Below are 25,285 nucleotides of genomic sequence, written 5' to 3' on the forward strand. Positions count from 1 at the left end.
ACTGTCTTCTTCTTTGGCTATGCCATGTGGCTTGTGGGATTTTAGTTTCCCAACCAGAGATTGAGACCAGGCCTTTAGCAGTGAAAGCACTGAGTCCTAACCACTGAAAAGTGAAAGTGAAAGTTGCTCAGTCGTGTCCGACTCTTTGCAACCCAATGGACCACAGAGTCCATGGAATTCTCTAGGCCAGAATATTGGAGTGGGTAGCCTTTCCCTTCTCTAGGGGATCTTCCCAACCCAGGGATCAAACCCAGGTCTCCTGCATTGCAGGTAGATTCTTTTACCAGCTGAGCCACAAGAGAAGCCCCCTAACCACTGAACCTCCAGGAAATTCCCAGGAACACTGTCTTAAGCTTTTTTTGGGGTCCATATCTGTGAGCCAGTGTTTTATATTTCCAATTTCTTAATTAAGGTAAGAGAGTAAATCCGATACCTACTACATCATGGCTGGAAGCATAACCCACCTGATGTTTTTGATCCCACTAAGTGACCTTATTCATGGTATTACATCTGGTAACAAGACTAACAGGCCCAAGGAATTGCTAGGTGGAACAGTGGTTAGGACTTGGCACTTTCACTGCTGAGGGCCTGGATTCAATCCTTGGTTGGGGACTAAGATCCTATAAGCCACATGACACAGTGAAACAAAACAAAGCAAAAAATAAGACTAACAGGCCTGTAACTGGAATGATACACTCCAGTGAATGATACACTTACTCAATTATTTACTGTGTGTCAATGACATTTGTATCATAGGCTGACAAAGAAGTTCTCTTTAAAGTTTTTTTAAAGACTAGTTGTTTTTTTTTTTTTTGGTCCCAATTTTTTTGGCCTCATGGCATGTGGCATCTTAGTTCCCTGACCAGGGATCGAACCCCACTGCCTGCAGTGGAAGCTTGGAGTCTTAGCAATTAGACTGCCACTGAAGTCCCCCAATTTTTTATTAAAAAAAATTGAAGCCTATGGAAACTTGAAAAAATTAAACAATGGAAATCCATAAGCCCTTCTGCTAGATTCACAAATTATTATTTTGCTACATATACTTCATTTCTCTATATATACTTTTCAACCAATTAAAAGTAAGTTTTACACCTAAATATTTATTCTGCATTTTCCAAGAAAAAGACATTGTCTTACATAACAAGAGCATTATCTTCTCTAAGAAATTTAACACTCTTACAATAATATTCGCTATTATATAGCCTGTATTCAAATTTCCTCTAGTTGTATTTTTCTCTTTCCAGAATCACAGTCCAATCAAGAATCACTCACTGTCTTTGGTGCTTATGTTTCATAAAGCTCTTTTTCTCTGCCATCTTTGTCTTTTATAATGTTGACAGTTTTGAGGTGCTCAGACCTGATATCTTGTTGAATTTAGATTTTTATAAACTGTAATAGTGTTAGTAAATTTTATGACAACTTGGGAAAAGAAACGCCTCATTGTTTTGGAATCATATTCATCCTGTCACTTTGCATACTATTAAATTTTGACTATGAATGAATCTTATGTTAAGAACTAATATATCTGAAAATTGCTCAGTGACTCAACTGTGCTATTACAAAACTTAGAAGTAGAAGCAATCTAATACTGTATTTCTCCCTGGTGAAGGGAAAGGCAATTGAGAAACTTTAGCTGTTTTGTTTTGTCATTTTTCTGTCTTAAGATCATAGGGTTGCTTAAAAACACAGTGAAACTTCTTTGCAAGCACAGTTCTTATAATCAAAATAGAAAGTCAACACTTTCATGTTGACTCTTAAGCAGCTGAACTTGCATACCCCTTCCTCCTCCAAGTGAAATGGAATAGAAAAATACTTATTCTATTTTTTTTTAACTTTTTATTTTTATTGGAGTATGGGTTCAATCCCTGGGTCGGGAAGATCCCCTGGAGAAGGAAATGGCAACCTATTCCAGTATTCTTGCCTGGGAAATCCCAGGGATGGAGGAGCTTAGTGGGCTACAGTCCATGGGGGTCACAAAGAGCTGGACACAATGTAGTGACTAAATTACAACAGTTGATTTACAATGTTGTGTTAGTTTCAGTTATACAGCAAAGTGAGTCAGTTATACACATCCATGTATCTATTCTTTTTTCAAATTATTTTCCCAATTAGGTTGTTACATAATACTGAGCAGAGCTTCCTCTGCTACATGGTAGGTACTTGTTGGTTATCCATGTTAAATACAGCAGCGTGTACGTGTCCATCACTTGTCGTATTCAGATTCCCAGGAATATGCATGAGAGAAAGAAATACATTTTTCTCCTGATGAAAACGACTTCATTTTACTTTCAGAAATTTCAAAACTACCATCTGGTAGTCAACCCTGTTTTCCCACCAGATGGCAATAATCCATAATGGCTGAGCACGATGAATGGAATGTACACAAGGGTGTGAGCATTAAAAGGGCTGTGAGTGCTCAACATGTAATGTAGGAAAAATGATAAGTCCCAGGAGAAGAGGATAAACAGTGGGTTGCTAAGCCTGACCCTCTGGGGGCCAACAACAACCGTCATAAAAGGGATCACGTCACTCATCTTTATTATCGTGGAATCACAGAAGGAAACAATCTGCACCATTTCTTTTCTTTTCTTTTTTTTTTTGTTTCTTGAATCATAGTAAAGAAAAAAAAAAACAAAAAACAGAAGATAAGGTGGAGACAGTGTTGATATGTAAGTATCAACCACATTTTTTGGCCACATTCATGGCCAAAAAGATGTTGCATGCTTCCTAACAGGAGACACAAATTTAGGAAGGGTATTTTAAGAAAAAGGAGGAAGAAAGAAGTTGCAGAAACTGCTGATGAAATCTGAAGTTTGTTTCTCTGTCCTGCTGACACCAATTTGCTGGTCTTTCAAAATCTGTTTAGCTAGTGTATCTATTTGGTTTTGATTTTAGACGGCATCACAAATATCCAAGCCAACAGTGGACCATCTGGCCCACATGATGCCTGGTGCGCGATAGTCCAAACTCAAGGTGCAGGTCTTTCCACGACAAGCTCAGGGGACAGGACTTCCGCCTCCCGCTGAAGAGCTGTTGTTTTCTCCTCCTCTGGGTTCTTTGTTTCTGAGTACTGGATAGTTCTCTGATAAAGGCCAGGCTGTTCTTTTTGAAGACTAAATACTACCGACTTTTATCATTGTTTTCAGCATTTTCCTTTTTGAAAAATAACAATAGAGTCACAAAGAAATTTTAAAAAGAAGTTCTGGCTTGTGAGTGAGATGGCAGTTCTAGAGTTCGCAGTGAACTGGAAAGAATGGAAACGAGGCTCATTCAGACAAAATTTCCAAGGAGACTGTTAGGAACATTTCTTTTTGTTTTAGTTAATAGATCAAGTGATCTATTTAATATAGGTGAGGATAGTATAGAAATCAAAAAGAAAAAATAATAGTTATGAGAGATGTGATCCAGGGAATTCAGTTTTTCCTTCAGACAATATTGTTAAAGGAGATGGTCACGTTTAGTTGCTAAGTCATGTCCGACTCTTGCGATCCCATGGACTGTAGCCCTCCAGGCTCCTCTGTCCATGGGATTCTCCAGGCGAGAATACTGGAGTGGGTTGCCATTTCCTTCTCCAGAGGATCTTCCTGATCCAGGAATTGAACCTGGGTCTCCTGCATTGAAAGCAAATTCTTTACCAACTGAGCTATGAGGGAAGCCCCTCTTAAAGGAGGCTATAATGAAAAATGTTAAGCTTTTATCTTTTTAATTTATTTTTTAGTCATGTTGTGTAGTATTCAGGGTCTTAGTTCCCTAACCAGGGGTCAAATCCATGCCCCCTGCCTTGGGAACTTGGAGTCTTAACCACTGAATGTGCCAGGAAAGTCCAACCTTTTATCTTTTTCAAAAAATACTTTTATCACTATAAAAAATCCTAAATGATCAATATAAAACTATTGAAGAATGCAGAAAAATAAAAAAGAAGAGTTACCAATCTGAAGACAACTCCTATTAATATTTTAGCAATTTCTTTCATTGTTTTCTTTCTTCTAGAAATAAGTTTTTTTTTTCATCTTTACACAAAACCTGTTTGTTTTCATGGCTTTTCTGACCTAATTTCCACATTATATAATAACATATCTGTTTTCTTATGAGATTAGAATCACTTAATTTTAATTGTTTCACAACGTTTTGGTAAGGATGAGTCATACCTAACTAACCCATTATTGGACAATTATTTAGTGTCTCCTTTTTGGTTTAACAAACAACCCTATGATGAACACATCAATGTATACAAAATGGTTTCCATACTTAGACTTTCTTAGAATAGATTCCCAAGAGTGGAATTACTAGTTCACTGGTGGTCCAGTGGTTAAGAATCCACCTTGCAATGCAAGGAACAGTGGTTTGATCCCTGGTCTGGGAAGATCTCTCATGCCTCAGAACAACTAAGCCCCACGACTGCGCCATAACTACTGAGCCCACACGCTGCAAGTCCTGAAACCTGCATGCCTAGAGCCCATTCTCTGCAACAAGAGAAACCACTGCACTGAGAAGCCAGAGCTCTCCAATGAGGAGAAGCCACCACTTACAGCAACTGGGGGCTTCCCTGATAGCTCAGTTGGTAAAGAATCCACCTGCAATGGGGGAGACCCTGGTTCAATTCCTGGGTTGGGAAGATCCCCTGGAGAAGGGAAAGGCTACCCACTCCAGTATTCTGGCCTGGAAAATTCCATGGACAGTCCATGGGGTTGCAAAAAGTTGGATGTGGCTGAGCAACTTTCACTTCACTTTCACTTTCACAGAAACTAGAAAAAGCAGAGTGCAACAAGACTCACCACAGGCAAATTTTTTTTTTAATGAAAACATAAATAAATCTTTAACAAAACATGAAAAAAGCATGAAATATTTTAATGCTTTAGTTTTGATTTTTATCATTGCCAATTTTCTTTTTTGCAGAGCTGCTGGTTTCCCCTAGCAATGGGCAAGAAAGCAGCTTTCACACTGATGCCAATATTATCATAAACAACAAACAACAAACCACTTCCCTAAATGGTCTCTCATTAGTATTTTAATTTGCATGTCTTTGATTATGAGTGAGATGGAACCTTTTACCACTGTTTGCCAAAGACCTGAATTTCCTTTTTTGTGAATTGTTTACTTATGTCCTTTGTCTGTTCATCTCTTGGGGTCTTTGTTATCCCTACTTACAAAGAGAACTAACAAGCACTGTCCAGAGAAAGGCCTTCTGTCTGCAACGCTGTGAATTCCTCCTCTTTATGTCATTCCAGACTCAGCATCCGAACAGCAGAGTCAAGGGGAAACTGGGAAGAATAGGAAAGACAAGTGATACATTTCTTTCTGTTGTAGAAGGGAAATGAAAGGTCATGCTACCGAGATAAAAGGCTCTGTTCTTTCACTAAACCCTGTTCTCATTTTAATACTGCTTTCTACACATTTTCAAATATCATATTATGTATATTATGTATCATGAGGCATATATCTCAGCATGAGCCACTGTGAAGCCATGGTGGCTTCACAAAGTGTCCATTCCAGGGAGATTTGTCAATGACTTAATTAGATGTTATTTAATTTGGAGTGGCATCCTTGATTTTGTAACCACTTCCTGAAAGGCAGGCACTTCCACGTATTTTTCTTCCCTGGATGCAATAAGAGCACGTACATGACAAGATGGGGATATAAACACAGACTCCCCTGCTTTGCAGTGATGGGTCAGGAGTAAATAAACTATTTGTTCTCACCTTGAGCTGGTGACTATGAAGAAAGTGAAAGTCGCCCAGTCGTGTCCGACTCTTTGTGACCCCATGGACTATACAATCCATGGAATTCTCCAGGCCAGAATACTGGAGTGGGTAGCCTTACCCTTCTCCAGGGGATCTTCCCAACCCAGGGATCGAATCCAGGTCTCCCGCATTGCAGGTGAGCCACAAGGGAAGCCCTTGTGACTATGGAGAGCTAGCCTCAAAAAAGGGCAGAGCTTGAGACCAGTAACAGGAACTCAAATGCTAATAATGACTCTGCAACTGCTTAGTTGCTCAGTCGTGTCTGACTCTTTATGACCCCATGGACTGCAGCCCACCAGGCTCCTCTGTCCATGGGGATTCTCCAGGCAAGAATACTGGAGTGGGTTGCCATGCCCTCCTCCAGGGGATCTTCCCAACCCAGGGATCGAACCCAGGTTTTCTGCATTGCAGGTGGATTCTTTACCGTCTGAGCCACAAGGGAAGTCCAATAATGACTCTGAACTCCCCAAATTTCTGCGTCTGGAAAATGGGGATAATAGTTCCTCATCTTATCCAAGGGGTATTTGAAAGATTACGTTATACAAGAAAAATATTTTGTGGCTGAAAGGAAGAGCATTAAGTGTGATTACACTGCAGTGTTAGTTTTAAAAGTTAAGGGACTTCTCTGGTGGCACGGTGATAACGGATCCACCCTACAATGCAGGAGACGTGGGTTCGCTCCCTGGTCCCCGCATGGATAACATCCAGCATGACACAACGAAGCTTCTGCGTGCCGCAACTAAGACGCGATGCAGTTCAATAAATAAATAAATCAGGTTTAAAAAATTAAGACCCCAGAACGACTTCCTTTGTCAAATATCTTGAGGTGATACAGAGAATCAAGGAACACTGGGGATGAATAGGATCTCATCCCAGCCAGCTCTCTCGATTCACTGGTGGAGGAACTGAAGCTATGAGAGGAAGTACCCAAGATGATACTTGTTTAAAATGACACTGCTAATTAATGACAGAAATGGACTGTTAATCTAGGAGTCTGAATTCCCTCCAGAAGTCTTTCTACTGCATTCCTCTCTCCCAGCACAGTCCAGTGAGTTGAAAGTTACTAAGCACCATCAAGTTAAAGAACTCAATTTGATTTTCTTACAATCTTTTCTTTTTTAGCGGGGGGCCGGTGGCGTGCAGAACTTCCCTGACCAGGGATCAAACTGGTGCCCCTGCACTGAAAGCCCAGGCTCTTAACCTCTGAACTGCCAGTGAAGTCCATTTTCCTTATCATCTTTGACAGAAACTGTTTCCAGCCCCATTTTTATTCTATGAAAGCTAAAAAAATTTTTTATCTATTTATTTGGTTGCACTGGGTCCCAGTTATGGCATGTGGGCTCTAGCTCCCCGACTAGGGATCGAGCCTGGGCCCCCTATATTGGGAGCACGGAGTCCCAGCCACTGGACCACCAGGAAAGTCTCTAAATTTTTGTTGCTAGTAAAAATAATTACTTCACTTAGGCTAAACAATGGGTGTAAAAATGTCCGACAACAGCATGTGAATTTATGTAAATGTAAAACGCTATACGTCTAAATGTTTAAGAAACAAGGGTCAAAGAGCAGACTTGAATCAAACGGACTCTTTTGGGACTCTTGCATGCAAGGCACTAGCTCACTTTCTCTATTAGTCTAAGCAGGACTGTAAACACCCAGGAGAATGAAGGTCACCAAAATGAAGCAGAACCAGTTTGGCAGTGGGTGTGCGATCTCACTTCACTAGATGGACTAGGACGAAAAGAAATCTGCTAGCCACTCAGAAACAGGGCTCTGAGATCTTTTGGTTTTTTTAAAAAAATATTTATTCATTTGACTGTGCGGAGTCTTAGCTGGGGCACGCAGGATCTTCAGTCTTCATTGTGGCACGTGGGATCTTTAGCTGTGGCATGTGAGATCTAGTTCCTTGACCAGGGATCGAACCTGGGGACCCTGCATTGAGAGTGTTGCATCTCAGTCACTGGACTACCAGGGAAGTCCTGGCTCTGGAATCTTTATGGTTTAAGAAAATAGCTCTTTCTTTTCAGTTCATTGTTTAAGGAAAAGTGTGTGAACTCCAGCAATGATGTGGACTGCCTTAAGAGAACTGAATGTCAGTACAGGAGAGAATCTTCTTTATCAGAGACTGAGTGAACAAGCAACATGTTGGTTTATTTGCCTGAAGCTATGGGAAGTTGTATTAGTAGATACATTCAAATGGTCAAGAGTTCAAACACGTGAATTACAAGTGGGGCCAGAGAAGCCACATGCTCAGATGGAGAGCTGAGATCATCTGTCAAACCAAGGGAGAGAGTTTTCTCTTTTTCCTCCCCATTTCTTTAACTATTAAAGAACTATTAAATCTTATTTTTATTTTTTGTTGTAGTTGATTTACAATGTTGTATTAATTTCTGCTGTACAGCCAAGTGATTCAGTTATACATGTATACATATATTCTTTTTTATATTCTTTTTCATTATGGTTTATCCCAGAAGGTTGGATATACAATAGGACCTTGTTGTTTATCTGTTCTAAATGTAATAGTCTGGGGGCTTCCCTGGTGGGCTAGTGGTTAGGACTCCACGCTTTCACTGCAGAGGGAACAGGTTCAATCCCTGGCAGGGGAGCTAAGAGCCCTCACGCTGCCTGCCCCTCAGAGGTAATAGTCTGCATCTGCTAACCCCAAACTCCCAGCCCATCCTTCCCTGCCCCTGCCCTGCCTCCTCCCTGGCAACCACTCCTCTGTTCTCTGCGTCTGTGCGTCTGTTTCTGTTTTGTAGACAGGTTCACTTGCACCATGTTTTAGATTCCACGTGTAAGTGACATTATGATATTTGTCTTTCTGCCTTCCTTTACTTAGTATGATCACCTCTAGGTCTCTCCAACTACAAAAGAACTTTCATTTTCTATCACATGCTTTCTCCATCCTAGTTAGGATTTAATATCTTCTTAGATGTACAAAATCCTCTCTTTCCTGGCTCTGTGCAGGCCCATGCACATGTGCAAAGAGTATGAGCATGTCAATCAAACTGAAAAACAATGGCAAGAAAGTCCTATGTGGCAAGAACTTTTCTGGTGATTTTTCAAAGTAGCCATATTATCTGCCTCATTTTATTCCATCTGTTAAACGGAATCTTTTCAATTTTGCACACTGTGCAAAATCCTCAGTGTTTCAGATCCATTAGATGGCTCACTCAGACTTCACAGACCTTTCAGAATTCTATACAAAGCACAGAGGCTTTACCACAACCCTGGATTTGAATTTGATAGCTCTGACCATTTTAGATTCTGCAGCTGTTATACCATGGAATGAAGATAAAAAAAATACCTCATTTTAGCCGTTAGTTTCAATCTTATCTTTTACTTTCAAACCAAACTGGTAAGGCAGCAAAAAGAACTATTTTACTCTCCCAGTGACCTTGCACCCAAAAGGATGACAGTGAAGAATAAGTTGCAAATATGATAATATGTTGTCTTTTTTTTTTTTTAAAAATAGGGGGCAGAGGGAGGAATTTCCTTGCAGTCCAGTGGTTAGGACTCCGTGTTTTCACTGCTGAGGCCTGGGGTTCAATCCATGGCTGGGAAACTAAGATCCTGCAAGCCAAGAGGTGTGGCCAGAAACAAACAAATAACCACAGAAAACATACCGGCAGCATGTTATTTAAAATACATACTAATGTATATGTTTGCCTATGGATGGCATCACTGACTCAATGGACGTGAGTCTGAGTGAACTTCGGGAGTTGGTGATGGACAGGGAGGCCTGGCGTGCTGCGATTCAAAGAGTAGGATACAACTGAGCGACTGAATTGAACTGAACTGAAAAGACAAAAAGGAAAGTAAAACCTGCCCACAGCACAAAGTAAAAGTTGGTCTCAAAATCAATGAAAATAGATTTTACAGGACTATGTAATGAAGCCCCTGTGGCCAGTGTCACAGATCACAGAGTGGCTGCATTTTATGTCTCATATAAGGTACCCTGACAACGCTGAGTGGGAGCTTTGGTATTTTCCTGACTCACAAGGAAGGGAGCATGCCATCGGCTGAATCATCCTCCTCGCTTCCTGGGGTGCCTGGTTGTTCCAAGACACTAATGGAGGATTAAATTCTGGTTACCATGACAGCTATGTAAATGCTGTCATGATCTTATCAACAGATGTTGTACAGTGCTCCCTGGAAGTTGAATTTTTTTCTCAGTCAAAAATTAAATTCCAACATAAATTCAATAACTAGGCACAGTGGATCTAAAGAATTGGTGATATCCTTCCTTTTCTTAACTAGCTGTATTAAGATACAGCTCATCTTTTACTTAAAATGTATTCCTTCTAGTGAATGGTGTTTGTCTTATGATGTTGCTTATGGTGTTTTTAGAAATTAAAATGAATAGTATGAATAGAAATACAAATGAAAAGTATAATCAATTCTCTTAGACTTACAGAAACTCAAATCTGAGAAAACAAATCTGAATACCTAGAGCATTAGCTGGCATCTAGTGGCAATGGGTTGGTTTTACCTGTAATGGTGCTGATGTAAACTGTTATGTGTAAGGACCTGATGGTGGAGACTGTGTTTTTGGTAGATGTTCTGTCCCTCACCCTTCTCCATTCCAATGGTTAGAGTCATCCCTGAGAGGCAGAGAAGCAGCCGCAGAGGTTCCTGAAACTGTTAGTTGCTCAGTTGTGTCCGACTCTCTGCTACCCCATGGACTGTAGCCCACCAGGCTCCTCTGTTCAAAGAATTCTCCAGGCCTAGTGAAACCTGTATTTTTATGTTAAAAACTTTCCTTTGGGGAGGTTTACAGGTGCTTCCCAGGTGACTCAGTGGTAAAGAACCCACTTGCCAATGCAGGAGATGTGGGTTTGATCCCTGGGTTGGGAAGATGCCCTGGAGAAGGAAGTGGCAACCCACTCCAGTATTCTTGCCTGGGAAATCCCCTGGACAGAGGAGCCTGGTGGGCTACAGTCCATAGGTTGCAGAAAGCTGGACACGACTGAGCAACTAAACGACAACTTTTAGGATGATTGCCGCCAAGCTTCAAGGACTAGGAACACTTAAAAGTCTTCCAAACCAACATCATAAAAAAAGGTCAGTGACCTCCAGAGTTCTTGAAAAGCCTTTACTAAATGTGTTCAAAACAGCTCTGAGCACTAGTTGCTTTTTTTCTTTTCCCTGCTTTTTATATAGTATTTTCTCATTTCACTTGCCTTCAGATGTTGGTCATTATTATTTTTGCTGAAGTATTCCTTGGAATCCTTCTAATTTCAGTGGCACAAAAAACTGCCAAGGGCCTGTTATATTTCTTTCTTTTTTGGTCTGCTTTACATGGCTTGAGGATCCCAGTTCCCTGACTAGGGCTTGAGCCCTGGAGTGAAAGTGCAGAATCCTAACTACCAGGCCACCAGGGAACTCCCAGGCCTGTTATATTTCTAATCTGTTCCTGGTTAGGAAGTCAGTTAACCAAATGTATCAGTCAGGGTCCCATCAGGAAAAGGTCCAGCTAAGTGAATTTAATGGAGGTGCTGGAACTATTCTCGGAAGTGGGGGTAGGGAAAAGGAACAGATAAAGGAGTGAGGTTTGCAGCCAGAAGCCATCCTCAGGCCTGGCCTCTGGGTACAGGAGGAAAGACCAGGGTCCCAGAGCCTGGAGAGAGCGCGAACCATGCAGAAGGGCTTCCTCGGGGAAATGTATTTGGGGTGGTGAGCAGCTGTCTTTCCACCAAAACTTTCGAGGCAGAGAATGGAGGGAAGTGGACACTCTGGCCTTTCTCTCTGTCCACCCTCTAACCTCTGTCAGCCCCTTCTAACCAAGAGCTGCAGGGCAAGGGAGACTGGCTGTGATGAAATCGCAAGGGGTTAGCCTGCAGGGCATGAAGCAGGGCAGAGAAGGCTAGAGAAGGCATCTGGGGATGGTGGTTGGGATGGAGAATAACCAGCCTGATGAATTCAGAATTTTGGATCCAGTAAAAGTTCTGTGCATGAACTCTGTTCCGCCTCAGCGCCAACATGCCTTGCCCTTTTTTCTTTTTTCTTATTTTTTGGTTCTCAGCTATTTGGATAGTCTATATTGCCAAGATATCTGATTTATAGTTGATCTGACTTAGAGTTTTGTAGTATCATCACATTTGGATTTATGCTGGGAATTGATATGGTTATACTTCAGTGTAGCAATAAAGAGGACAACGTGCATTTTAATATTCTAATATTTTAAATATAATTTGGATTGTACAAAAACATGTTTCTTTTTTGAAATTTATTAAAATTTTTATTTTGTGTTGGAATATAGTTGATTTACAATGTTGTGTTATTTTCTGTTGTATAGCAAAATGACTTGGTTATTCATATACCTAATATTTATTCTTTATCAGATTCTTCCCTCATAGATTATTAAAGAGTTTTGAGTAGAGTTCCCTATGTTATACAGTAGGTCCTTGTTGATTATCTATTTTATGCATAGCAGTGTGTATATGTTAATCCCAACCTCCTAATTTACTCATCCCCCAAAATGTGACTTCTGAAGTGTGGAACTGAGACAATTCTCCAGGATTGATTCCTCAATCAAATGTTAGTGATGATTATTAGGGTGAATTGAAAGTACAAAGGCTGCAAACAATGTAAATTTTACAGGCTCAACTAAAAGTGGCCTAGGCTCCTGCTGTTGTGGAGCTGGAGGACTCATGGAGCATATTTGGGAAAACGCAGTTGTGCTGGCCAGCCCCATCTGCACATGTGTTTCGAAAATCCCACGAAATAAAGTTTGTATTTGAGCTTAGAGCCACTCAGTTGTATTTGAAAATAAAAGAGAGGTTATTATTTCTTGGCTCTCAGAATCTGCATAGTGGGATTAATCTCCAAGTGCCTGCAGGCTGGATTCAGCGCCCGGGAGTGACTGCCTTCTTCCCCATCTCACTTCCTCACCCCTAACACTGGTCCTTCCATCACCTTCAGTCTTCCTGCACTTTAATCCTTGCCTCAGGTCTTACTGGAGGAACCCAACCGGAGAAAGAGGTATACTTTCTTCTTCTACCTGTGTAAATCTGTACACTTTATAACAATTTTATAACAAATTACTCTTTTACTAAGAGTTGAAAAAAACTCTACAGAAGTTCAATTTTATCAATTACTGACCACCTGCCCAATGTTGGTCGTTTAGTCCCAAAGTCGTATCCGACTCTTGCGATTCCATGGACCGTAGCCTGCCAGGCTCCTCTGTCCATGGGATTTCCCAGGCAAGAATACTGGAGTGGGTTGCCATTTCCTTCTCCTGGGGATCTTCCCAATGTTAGGTGGCAGGAAAAGGGGCTAGATGCTTTTATCTCATTTAATCCTCTGACCCAGCCTGATGCACCTATCATACGGATTTAAGTAACATGATTTGTTTGGATGGTTGGTAGCTCAGCTGGTAAAGATTCTACCTGCAATGCAGGAGACCCTGGTTCGATTCCTGGGCAGGGAAGATCCCCTGGAGAAGGGACAGGCTACCCATTCCAGTATTTTTGGGCTTCCCTGGTGGCTCAGCTGGTAAAGAATCTGCCTGCAATGTGGGAGACCTGGGATTGATCCTTGGGTTGGGAAGATCCCCTGGAGAAGGGAACGGCTACCCACTCCAGTATTTTGGCCTGGAGAATTCTGGGACTGTATAGTCCATGGGGTCTCAAAGAGTCGGACACGACTGAGCAACTTTCACTTTCATCAACGATACCAAATTACATACGTTTACATAAAGTGTTATTTGCACATTTACTTATCACCAGTTACTTGCTAAGAAGCACTGACACAATGTTGACCAAAAGTGGTGAAAGCAGATATCCTTGCCTTGTTTCTAGTTAGGGGAGTAGCTTTATTTTTAAATCAAGAAATAGTATTTCTACCTTAACTATGTTTCACATTGAAACACTGCACTACTGTCCAGTTTTGGTAAACATTAAGGCAATGGCACCCCACTCCAGTACTGTTGCCCGGAAAATCCCATGGATGGAGGAGCCTGGTGGGCTGCAGTCCATGGGGTGGCTAAGAGTCGGACACAACTGAGCGACTTCACTTTCACGCATTGGAGAAGGAAATGGCAACCCACTCCAGTGTGCTTGCCTAGAGAATCCCAGGGACTGGGGAGCCTGGTGGGCTGCAGTCCATGGGGTCGCAGAGTCGGACAGGACTGAAGCGACTTAGTAGTAGTAGTAAACATTGTTCATGCAGTGTGAAAGGCTTAAATAATGAATTATGGATTATTGATTTTTAAGATCATTTCCTTACTGCCTTTTTTAAATGTTGGAGATAAATACAAAAGTGAAATGAATGCATATTTTATTTGGAGGCTATAGGCAGAAAATATTATCAATACAAATATATTTGATTGGCTGATAATAGTCTAAATTTTACTAATTTTCAGCATTGGTCAGTTTTCATTCCAATCCCAAAGAAAGTCAATGCCAAAGAATGTTCATATTACTATACAATTGCACTCATTTCACATGATAGCAAGATAATGCTCAAAATCCTTCAAGCTAGGCTTCAGCAGTAAATGAACCGAGAACTTCCAGATGTACAAGCTGGATTTAGAAAAGGCAGAAGAACCAGAGATCAAACTACCAACATACACTGGATCATAGAAGAAGCAAGGAAATTCCAGAAAACATCCACTTCTGCTTCATTGACTATGCCAAAGCCCTTTGACTGTGTGGATCATAACTATCTGTGGAATGTTCTTAAAGAGATAGAAATACCAGACCACATTATCTGCCTCCTGAGAAACTTGTATGCAGGACAAGAAGCAACAATTAGAACCGGACATAGAACAACGGACTAGTTCAAAACTGGGAAAGGAGTACGTCAAGGTTTATTTAATTTATATGAAGGACACACCATACAAAATGCTGCACTGGATAACTCACAAGCTGGAATCAAGATTTCTGGGAGAAATAACCTCAGATACGCACATGATACCACTTTAATGGCAGAAAGTGAAGAGGAACTACAGAGCCTCTTGTTGAAGGTGAAAGAGGAGAGTGAAAAAGCTGGTTTAAAAGTCAACATTCACAAAACGAAGATCATGGCGTCCAGTCTTACCACTTCATGGCAAATAGATGGAGAAAAAGTGGAAACAGTGACAGATTTCATTTTATTGGGCTCCAAAATCAATGTGGACTGCGACTATAGCCATGAAATTAAAAGACACTTGCTCCTTAGAAGAAAAGCTATGACAAACCTAGACAGCATATTAAAAAGCAGAGACATCTCTTTGCTGACAAAGGTCCATATAGTCAAAGCTATGGTTTTTCAGGTAGTCATGTACAGGTATGAAAGTTGGACCATAAAGAAGGCTGAGCACTGAAGAACTGGTGGTGCTTTCGAACTGTGGTGCTGGAGAAGACTCATGTGAGTCCCTTGGACTGCAAGGAGATCAAACCAGTCAATCCTAAAGGAAATCAACCCTGAATATTCATTGGAAGGACTGGTGCTGAAGCTGAAGCTTCAATACTTCAGCCCTGATGCGAAGAGCTGACTCATTGGAAGATCCTGATTCTGGGAAAGATTGAAGGCAAGAGTAGAAGGGGACGACAGAAGATGAGATGGTTGGATGGCATCATGTCTCAGTGGACATGAGTTTGAGCAAACTCAGGACATAGTGAAGGACAAGGAAGTCTGGCATGCTACAGTTCACAGTGTCACAAAGAGTTGGACATGACTTAGCAACTGAACAACAACTAATTTTCTTGTTCTAGAAAGCCCTACATATAATTTTTTTTCCCCCAAACTTGGCTGGACTGCACTACCTGTGGGATCTTAGTTCCTGGACCAGGGATTGAACTGGAGCCTCCTACACTGGAAGCTCAGAGTCTTAACTGCTGGACCGCTGAGGACGTCCCATCTGCCTATATAATTTTGAAAAGAAGTTCCAGGTGGTAATTTTCCCTAAGTCGTACTTATTCATGCCTGCACTTATTTTTAACGGGTGTAAAAAAACTGATCATGTAAATTTATATGGTGAAAATGGTGAGATTTTACAAGACAATATTAACAAAGTTTTTAAAATCCTTAAAGAGATGGTGTTATGTAAATCGGAATGCCATGCCTATAATTATAATTCCCTTTGATATTTCTGGAAATTAAGCCCACAAATAAATACAATCAAATACTGAAACATATTAGGTAAAATAATTTCTAGAGCATCTGTGTAACCTGTGGAAACAGGAGGCAGTTGGCATTACAAAGCGGACCAGTGAACAGATACATACAGAAACACATGCCTTCAGTGGTTTTTCTCAACCATAATTAGGAGATGAACAAATGGTCCATAAAATTTTTATTTTAGTATCTAAAATAGAGGATCCAATTCATTAAAACTTAAGTCTCTACTTAGAGAAAAATAAAGCACTCTTGAAAATGTACCTACATGTGGTATGATTTATACTAAGCCCTAAACTAAATATCGTAATTCTTAGATTGTTAAAGATAGTTGAACTTAATGAAAATAGCTCTGAATTTTTAAACCTGATAATGTGTACTAATATACCTGATATTCTCATTCTAACCAGGTGAACTTTGATAAAATAGATGAAACCTGAATGTCTTAATAACAAAATAAAGATACTAGAAAATTTAAAATATTTTTTTGTTTGAATAGGTAAATTCTTTTCACGGTTTGAATATCAAAGTTTAAATAGGAATACAGTGAAAAAAAGTCCTTTCTATATCTTCCATCCACAGACTTCTCATAACTCAACAGTTACTTTGTCCTACTTTAATATATGTACATGCTAGTACATTATTCTGTTCCATTTTTCTGCTTTTTTCATGGAACAAAAAAATCTTGGAAATCTTAATTAAAAAAAAAAAGTATTTATTTTTTTTTGGCTGTGTTGGGTCTTCATTCCTGTGTGGGCTTTTCTCTGGTTGCAGCAAGCAGGGGTTACTCTCTAGTTGTGGTGTGCAGGCTTTCCACTGCAGTGGCTTCTCTTGTTGCAGAGCATGGGCTCTAAGTCATGGGGGCTTCAGAAGTTGTGGTTCCCAGGGTTTGGAGTACAGGCTCAATAGTTGTGGCGCACGGGCTCAGTTGCATCACAGCATGTAGGATCTTCCCAGAACAGGGATCGAACCCGTGTCTCCTGCATTGGCAGGCAGATTCTTTACCATGCAGCCACCAAGGAAACCCCAGAAATCTCAATACTAAAACATGAAGAACTTTTTGTTGTTGTTGTTGTTAACAGCTACATAGTGGTCAAATGTATGGTTATATCATAATTTAGTGTCTTGCTGATGGATATATTTAAGCTGTTTCAAGGATAAGAAATACCTTGTCATTTCTCATGTGTGGAACCACATATGTGGGCTAGATCCCTAGAGGTGAAGTTGGAGGTTCAGAGTATGCATACATTTGTAATTTTGATAGACACTGCCAAATTCTTCTTTCTATATATTTCAGCCAAAGCAGTGGGGCCAGATATAATTTTATGCCTTTTTCATTTCATTCAGAAATGCACAAAGTGGGTTACCTATTAAAGAATAAGGAAGAAAGGACAAATTTATTCAGCAATTTAGAGTACGTTTTCACTCAAAAATACATTCAACAGAAATTTACTGTACATCTACTGCATGCCAAGTGCTTTTAGGCTTTTGGAGCTACCTACCTAAACAAATCAGACTCAAATCTCTGCCTCTGTGGACCTTACATTTTGGAACTCTATGCTACTTCTTAAGCCACAAGTTAAATGTCAATATCCTGAAAATGATCTGTTGAGATCCTGGGCACAGGCACTAGACGTATGCTACCAGGGTTATTTAAAACTGACTAGAGGCAATGTTGTATATGATTTCATAGCTTTCCATCAGGTCCTTTTAAACAACACACTTGGGCGAGAGCTCTTTTTATCTGACTCCATCTGCTGTTGGTAGTGATCAGCATACTGTGGGCACTGTTGTAGCATCTGAGATTAGGTTGTGAAATAGGAAGTGGAGTTATGTGCAGATCAGCTAGTGTGTGCAAACTGTTTAGTTCTATCTGAAGCTGAAACCACGGGTGTCCAACTCAGGCTTGGGAAACACGGAAGATAAGGTTATCCGCACATGCCCATCAGGGCACAGTTTCCCTTTTGCTGTCTGTCCCTGTTTTGATTCTATAAAGAGATCCCAGGGGTTTTATGGAAAACAGTGTCAGAAGCATACACCAGCAGTACCCTTGTCTGCTGAACAAGGGCATGCAAAATATTACTTGTTAGAAAGTTAAGGGAGACAGAAAGACAAATGGTGCCAAGCAAAGTGGGTGTACTGTCCAGCGGATGGTCAGAGAAAGTATGGCCTCAGGCTTGTGCGTGTTTTCTTTCTTTTTCCTTTCTTGGCTGTGCTGCAGGCATGTGAGATCTTAGTTCCCGGATCAGGGATTGCTCAGAGTCTTAACCATTGGACCTCCAGGAAGTCCTTTTCTTCCTAAAAGAAGATCTTAAAACTTTAGCTCCCCCATTAGATTTAATTTTATAAGAAGTCAGTAAACTACAGTTGTTAAAAGTCTTGCCAATATCCCATTGGGTTCTTTGCAGTCACTACAGGATAACTGGGAGTTCAGCTTGCGACGGGGAAGTCAGACACAACAGCATCTTCAAGCATGATGTGAAGAATACAAAAGAGCCGGTTCCAGAGACTGGCTCTTGAATCATACCCTGACCTTTTTTCTTTTGCTTGTTTTATTAAAATTTCATCTCTGCGCCATAATAGATACAATTGGTTAGTAACCAATGTTTTCTGCAGTCCGAATACATAGCAGTGATTTTTCTGTCCTTGAATCTTAGCAGGAGGCTTTGGACTCGCCAACATGCTCCTTTCACAGTTGAGGTCGAGATGGGCGAAGTGACAATGGTATAAGCCAGGTCTCTCTCCCGATTCCCAGTTCAGCAGAACTCCCGCCACAGGCTCCCCAGGGAAACCTGTTATGCCTCCGACTTCTAGATTCCGTGCTGTCATCCTGCAAGCGCTGCAAGCTGGGGTGACTTTGGCCAATGACATCGTGGCCCTCACGGGGCTTGCACATGGTAGAAGCCTCCCTGGAGCCGCCCGCCCTCCCGCCCGCGGAGTGTGCGCGCTGTTTTCGCACTCTGCCGGCTGGTCCCGGCGAAGGTCCGGGACCGAGTTGTGGACCAGGGTCTCCAGAGTTCCCTTCCGTCAGGTGAGGTAGCGAGAGGACTTTCTACGATATCTGGGCCCGGAAAGGCTAACCCTCGCCCGGCAGCGCTCCTAGCCGGACGGGAAAGGGGACAGGCGGGCCCACGCCCCCTTCTCCCCTGGGCACCACTCCTGCCACCCCAGGGCTCGGGCCGTTTTCCTTCTGCCCTTCCCTCGTTTTCCCCACCGGCGTCTCCTCAACTTTTCCCACTTGGTGTTTAAAAGCGCCACCGCCCCCCTCCCTCGGCCAGCAGCTCGCGCGCCCGGTGCGATCCTCGGCCCCTCCCCCCGCCTCTCCCCTCCTCCTCCCGGATCCACGCCGCCCGCTCCCCTGGCGCCCGCCCGGCGGTCACGTGCGCCTCGCCCCGCCCCGTCACGTGGCCCCACCCCGCCCCGCCCCCGCGCCGGCGCGCTCCGACGTGCCCTGGAACTCACCCGCCCCGGGAGAGCCGCCTGCGGGGACGCGCCGGCCGCGGCTGCCGCTGAGTGAGCGCCCTTCAGGTTCGTCTGGGCGCCCCGCCGCCGCCAAGCAGGGCCAGGAGGGAGCCGCCCCCCCGCGAAGCCGCCGGGCCCTCGGTGAGGTTGGTGGGGAGAGGGGAGCCCGGGCGGAGGGCAGGTCGGGGCGGCGCTGCACAAAGGCGCCCGGGGCCGGGGCTGCGGGGCCGGGGGAGGCGTGTGCTGGCGCGCGGCGACGCCGGGGTGCGCGAGGTGCGGCCGGCGGGGTCCGGGCGCCGGACGGGCGCGGGGCGCCTGGCCGCTGCCTGCCGCTCGGCCGACGTGGGCGACGGGGTTTTAAATGGCTGGAAGTTGTGGCTCCTCTGCCCCCCGGGTTTCCTGACTTCCTGTGAGAGGGCAGTGCCCGCCGCCCCGCCCCCAGGAAGGAGGGTGGCGGGCTGTGTGTGTGTGTATGTGTGTGTGTGTGTGTGTAAAAGGCTGGCGGTGCCGCCCTCCTTTCTGGCCTCCCGCCGGCGGCGAGCCCGCTCCTCAACTGCTGCAGGGGGTGCAACCCCCGCCCGCCCAGCAGCCCCGGGAGCCCATCTGGGGCTCCTCGAAGGCTATTGATCCCCCCAGACTGGGCATGGGGACTTCTGCAGCTTCTAGAGGTGCCCCGCCCCTGCTCAGTGGGCATCTGCTTCTTTCTAGCCCTTCTGCGAGGATTCTCCTCCACCGTTCTTAATTTCAGAGCACCCTCTGTGCTCTTCTCAGGTGTGTGTGAATGTGTGTGTGTGTGTGGATTGTCTTCTAAGGATGACTGTCCTTGACGTGTGGCGTCTGAAGTTACCGCAGACCCTTTGACACGAAAAGGCCACAGGGTCATTCTCGAGGCGTGGTGATGTTTTCCTCCTGACGGCAGCCGCCGTTTTCCAGGCATTTGGGAAGGCGAGCATGTTCAAAGCGTGGCTGTATGAAAGTTCTGATGTGTCTCCAAGTGAAGTATTTGTTCTCGGGACAGGTTGTTAACATTCGTGTTGCTTTTTAGTTAATTAGAACATGGGAGGTAATTAAAAGAAAAAATTTGTTTACGCTATTTTGAGCTGTGCTGGGTCTTCGTTTGCTGTGCGCAGGCTTTCTATTTCTCTAGTTGCGGGAAGCAGGGGCAACCGTTCGTTGTGGTGAGTGGCCTTCTCTGCTGTGGCTTCTCTTGTGTCCTCTGGCCTCTAGAGTGCGGGCTTCAGTAGTTGGGGCAGGTAGTTGTGTCTCAAGGGCTTAGTTGCTCCGCGGCCTGTAGCATCTTCTGGGACCAGGGATCGAACCCGTGTCACCTGCATTGCAAGGCGGATTCTTATCCACCAGACCGCCAGAGAGGCCCCGGTGGTAGATTTTTTTGGAACATTGAGGCATGTGTTCCTAACAGCAGGTGAATACGGGGAGGAAGGAAGGAACTTTGAATGAAGAATCCACTCGGGTTCTGATTAAGATTCTGCTGCTCAACTTCTGAAGGTGAGACCTTGGAAGACTCTGAATGTTACAGTGAAGGGTGGCTCAAAAACGTCCAGCTCCTGGCCGCGCCTCTTTCATACCCAGACGCTGGGAAACGGTGGCCTGGAGGTGGATCTATATCCAGTGTTCCTTACCTGATCCGCAGGAGGGTGCCTGACAGGACAGGATGTCTTTTGTGTTATCTTTTGGTCGGAGTAGACGGTCTGGCTGCTGGGGCCAGTATTTCTCTCTGTTTTAGACAATGCCTTGGAAATGTTTCTGAGCAGAGTTTGGCTTGACTCAGCCTCTAAAGACTTGACCCTGAGTGGGGCAACTGGAAGAACCTGAGGAGCTGGGCATGTCGGTGTGACCCCTGGTTGTAGGAAGCTCTTCTGCTCTGGAAAGGGACTCTCTGGGGAAAAATGAGTATAATGAAGTCTAATGTACGATATTGCACGTGCATGCCCCAGTATGGGGTGGTAGGTTTCTGTTCCTACTTTATGGAGGACAGAAATTGGAGAAGATTGCTAACTCACTGATTCTTAATGTGATGCCATCTGTATAGAGTGGTTGTCCATATATAGTCAATATTTTACGTATCTTTAGTTTTTTGTTTTTTTTTTTTTGATATACTACACTAGTTGTTGTGAGGCACAAGTGAAAATATGTAAATACTGCAGAAAAACAGTGTATTATTTGTAGTCAACCATTTGGCAGTTCTTTCATTAATAAGAAAGTATCTGCAGAGTGCTTTTTTTTACTAGGTTGACAGAAAATGTGTTTTACGAATGTAAAGTACTTCAAGTGACACAGTTGACAATTCTGAGAATAAAAGGGTAACAAACAGTTTAAGTTAATTAAGACAGTGAATACGATGCTGTGTAAAATTACTAAGTGGTAGCTTCCCTGATGGCTCAGCTGGTAAAGAATCTGCCTGCAATGTGGGAGACCTGGGTTTGATCCCTGGATTGGGAAGATCCCCTGGAGAAGGGAAGGGCTACCCACTCCAGTATTCTGGCCTGGAGAATTCCACGGACTGTGTAGTCCAAAGGGTTGCAAAGAGTCAGACGCGACTGAGCGACTTTCACACTCACACACTCATTTTTGCATATATAAGAAAACTGGTGCTAGGAAAAAGCAGTTTAAGGTAAATCTGCCTAAAATGGACATTACAGTTTTGTAGTAGTGAGAGAGAAGAGTGAAATTAAACTTTTATCTTATATGGAATAGTTTTAGTTGTACTTGCAAACATGCATTGTTTTGTTGAATGAATCAAAAGTGAAAAGGCACGATGGTACCACATAGCATCATTGTGCTTCAAAATCATGCTCTTTTGAGGAACCAATTGGGCTGCTATCTTTGTGGTTTCTTTAATTGTTAACTGTTCTAATTGTGCCACATCCTCATTTTTGGATGGCTTTGCAGTGATTCAGCCATTTTCCTGTTTTATTGACTTAATATTTTGCAGTTTCAGTGTGCAGTTGACCAGTTTTTTAATTGAACTGAACTACCAGATCATGACCTCTCTAAGCACCTCTTGCCTTGCTAATCTAGTGCTTCTCAAATTTTAGTGTTGGTGGGAATCAGCTGAACTTCTTAAGCCGCATGTAATACCAGTGCTGCCGGGACCTCAGACCAGTGCTGTCATGTGGAAATGGGATGCCACTCACCTTTGTAATTCTCAAGTGTTTAGTACTCACACGATAAGTAAGGAAGTTACAAAGAAGCCATGAGATGAATCTTATTATTATTTTGTCTGTATGACAGCTTCAGACTCCCGTGTGTGTTTTACACTTAGAGCACGCCTCAGTTTAGGTTAGCCACAAGTTACATGCTCAGTAGGCACATTTGCTTAGCAGTGGCTGCTGTGTTGAACAGTGGTGGTTCTGGAGTCTGCAGTCTAAATCACTGCTGTTCTAAGTGAGCTTTCAGATTGGCTGCATCAGCAACCCTTGGGAACTTGTTAGAAATGCACATTTTTGGGCCCCACCTCAAACCTACTCTCATTGGAATATCTGGGATTTCATTAATCTACAGCATATGACTACAGAATGCGTATGTGGTGTTTTGGATATGATCGCATAACAGGAAAAATTCATTAGGGGAAAATTAAGGAATATGGTCATTATTGTCAGTATTGGTTCATGGAGTGTGATGAATATATTGTACTAATGTAAGATGTTTGTAGTCGGGGGAACAGTATACAGGGTATATGGGAACTCTGTACTATCTTTGCAGTAAATCTGTGAAGCTAAAACTCATCTAAAAGAACGTGTTTTTAGTTGTTGTTGTTTCCACACCGTGTGGCATGTGGGATCTTAGTTCCCAGACCCGGTGTTGAACCGGTGCCCCCTGCAGTGGACGCTCAGAGTTTTAACCACTGGCCCATCAGGGAAGTCCCAAGAATGGTTTTTTTTTTAAAGCAGCTCTCCAGGTGATGCCGTCTTTCTCTAAAAGTGAGACGCAGCGATCTGGATCACTAATATGACCTGCCCTACTACAGCTTGGGTGGCAGGATGGAGGCTACTATTAGGTCTCCTAGGGTAATAATAGTATTTTAGTATTAAGAACTAAAACTTACAAAGCACTTAACATGTGCTAGGGATTATATCAAGTCCTTTGCGCATATTCACTTGTTTAACTTTCCCAGTATGTGATATATACTATTAATCAGCTCCCTTTCACAAATGGAAAAAACGCTGAGGCTCAGAGAGGTTGGGTGCCTTGTCTGAGGTTACATAGCTAGCAAGAGGCAGAAACAGGGACATTTGACAAGGTGCTCGTTTTAAAAGCAATCAGTTCAGTTGTGAGTGTTCTCTTTGAGTAAGTGCTAATTAATGTGAATGTTTTGTATCATGCATTCCAGTTTACAAAGTACTTTTTCTCTTTCCATTTTCATAAGAATCTTTTGAGGTGTGTATTGCTTCTTTAGTTTTATAGATAGTTCAGGTGCTGAGGGCCTGTGAGCTGCTAAATGGCAAGCCCTGATTTAAATTTCAGTCCTTCAACCCTGAGTCCTGTGCGCCTTCACCACTGGAGAATTCAAACTGTTAATACATTTTGAAGTTAGAGCAGTATCTTTAAAAGTTAAGCTGAAAATTGCCTGTATGTTGCTGTGTATTACTAGTTTGTTTTAAAAAATAGTTTTATTGAGTTACAATATACATACACTAAAATAAAAGTCAACAATAAAACGGTGTGAGCAGCGACATTGCTTAGCATTGTTCTAAGCAAAACAAGCCAGACATTGATGGTTATATACTGTATATGGTTGGTGCTTTTCTGTCTCCATTTGGTTTCCTTGAGGAAGCTGTGATTAATGCGATGCTTTTTTTATCATGCTTTATAGTTTACTAAGTACTTTTTCACGTTTTCTCTACCCATTCTCACAGGGATCTTCTGAAGTTTGTGTTGTTTCCTGTTTTACAGAGGGTTGAACCACAGTTGGTTTAGGCATTCACCACTTGATAGGCCTCTGGGTCATTTCCAGTTTCTGGCTGTTATGAATAAAGCTGTTACGGATGTACATGTAAGGCCTTGCAAGGACTTATGCTTTCATTTTTCTTGGATACATACCTAGAAGAGGAATTTCTAGATCATATATTAAATGTATGTTTAACTAAGAAATTGCCAAAGTGCTTTCCATGGTAGTGGTACTACTCTGCATTACCACCAGCAGTGAATGAGAGTTCCCAGTTGCCGGTATCCTTGCCCTGCAAAATATCCTTAATATGTATTTAAAGCCATTCTGGTAGGGGCGTAGTGATACCTGGTGTGGTTTTTTTTTTTTCTTAATATTTATTTATTTTTGGCTGCCTCAGTGTTAGTTGCGGCAGGCATGGTCTTTCCTCGCTTTGCGCAGGCGCCAGAGCCCTGGGCTCAGTAGTTGCCATGCACCGGTCCTCTAGTTGAGGCTCTCGGGCTTAGTTGTCTGATGGCACGTGGTATCTTAGTTTCCCCACTAGGGATTGAACCCGAGTCCCCTGCATTGGAAAGCAGATTCTTAACTACTTGACCTCCAGGGAAGTCCCTGATATCTGGTGGTTTTAATTTGCCTTATTAGAGTTTTGTTTAACAGCTTTATTGAGGTATAATTGCTGTAAAATAAACTGGACATATTTTAAGTGTGCATTTTGATGAGTTTTGACATAGGAGTAGGCCTGTAAAATCATCACCATTTTCAGGATAGCAAACATACCCATCTCTCACCTCCTAATTTCCTTAAGCCCAAAGGTAATTCATTGCTCTTGTTCCCTGGTAACTATTTCTGTGTGTTTCTGATCTGCTTTCTGTCACTGTTTATTACTTTGTATTTTCTAGAATATTATGTAGGTGTAATCATAGAGTATGTGCTCTTTCTTGTCTGGATTTTTTTTCACTCAACAAAATTATCTTGAGATTCATCCAGTTTGTTGTGTATATCAGCATTTTGTTCCTTTTCATTATTGATTGATATCCCATCGTGTGGATATTACACAATTACTTTATGTGGTCACCTG

At 42.7% G+C, this 25,285-nt stretch overlaps 1 protein-coding gene across 6 annotated transcripts in view; it reads left to right on the forward strand.

The window, feature by feature from the left end:
• ARHGAP12 (Rho GTPase activating protein 12) overlaps positions 1-25,285 on the forward strand; it is a 147,429-nt gene that overhangs the window by 9,471 nt on the left and 112,673 nt on the right. For 4 of the 6 annotated variants that reach the window (XM_055543971.1, XM_055543977.1, XM_055543978.1 and 1 more), the window contains exon 1: positions 19,288-19,442. The exons of 1 other annotated variant lie outside the window; for it this stretch is intronic. The gene's annotated coding sequence lies outside the window, so the exon portion shown is untranslated. Of the gene's footprint in view, positions 1-19,287; positions 19,443-25,285 lie in introns of those variants that run through there. One more of the 6 variants, XM_055543975.1, reaches the window with a different exon arrangement.

The sequence above is a fragment of the Bubalus kerabau genome, chromosome 13 (genome assembly GCF_029407905.1).
Source record: "Bubalus kerabau isolate K-KA32 ecotype Philippines breed swamp buffalo chromosome 13, PCC_UOA_SB_1v2, whole genome shotgun sequence".
In the NCBI taxonomy this organism is placed as follows: Eukaryota; Metazoa; Chordata; class Mammalia; order Artiodactyla; family Bovidae; genus Bubalus; species Bubalus kerabau.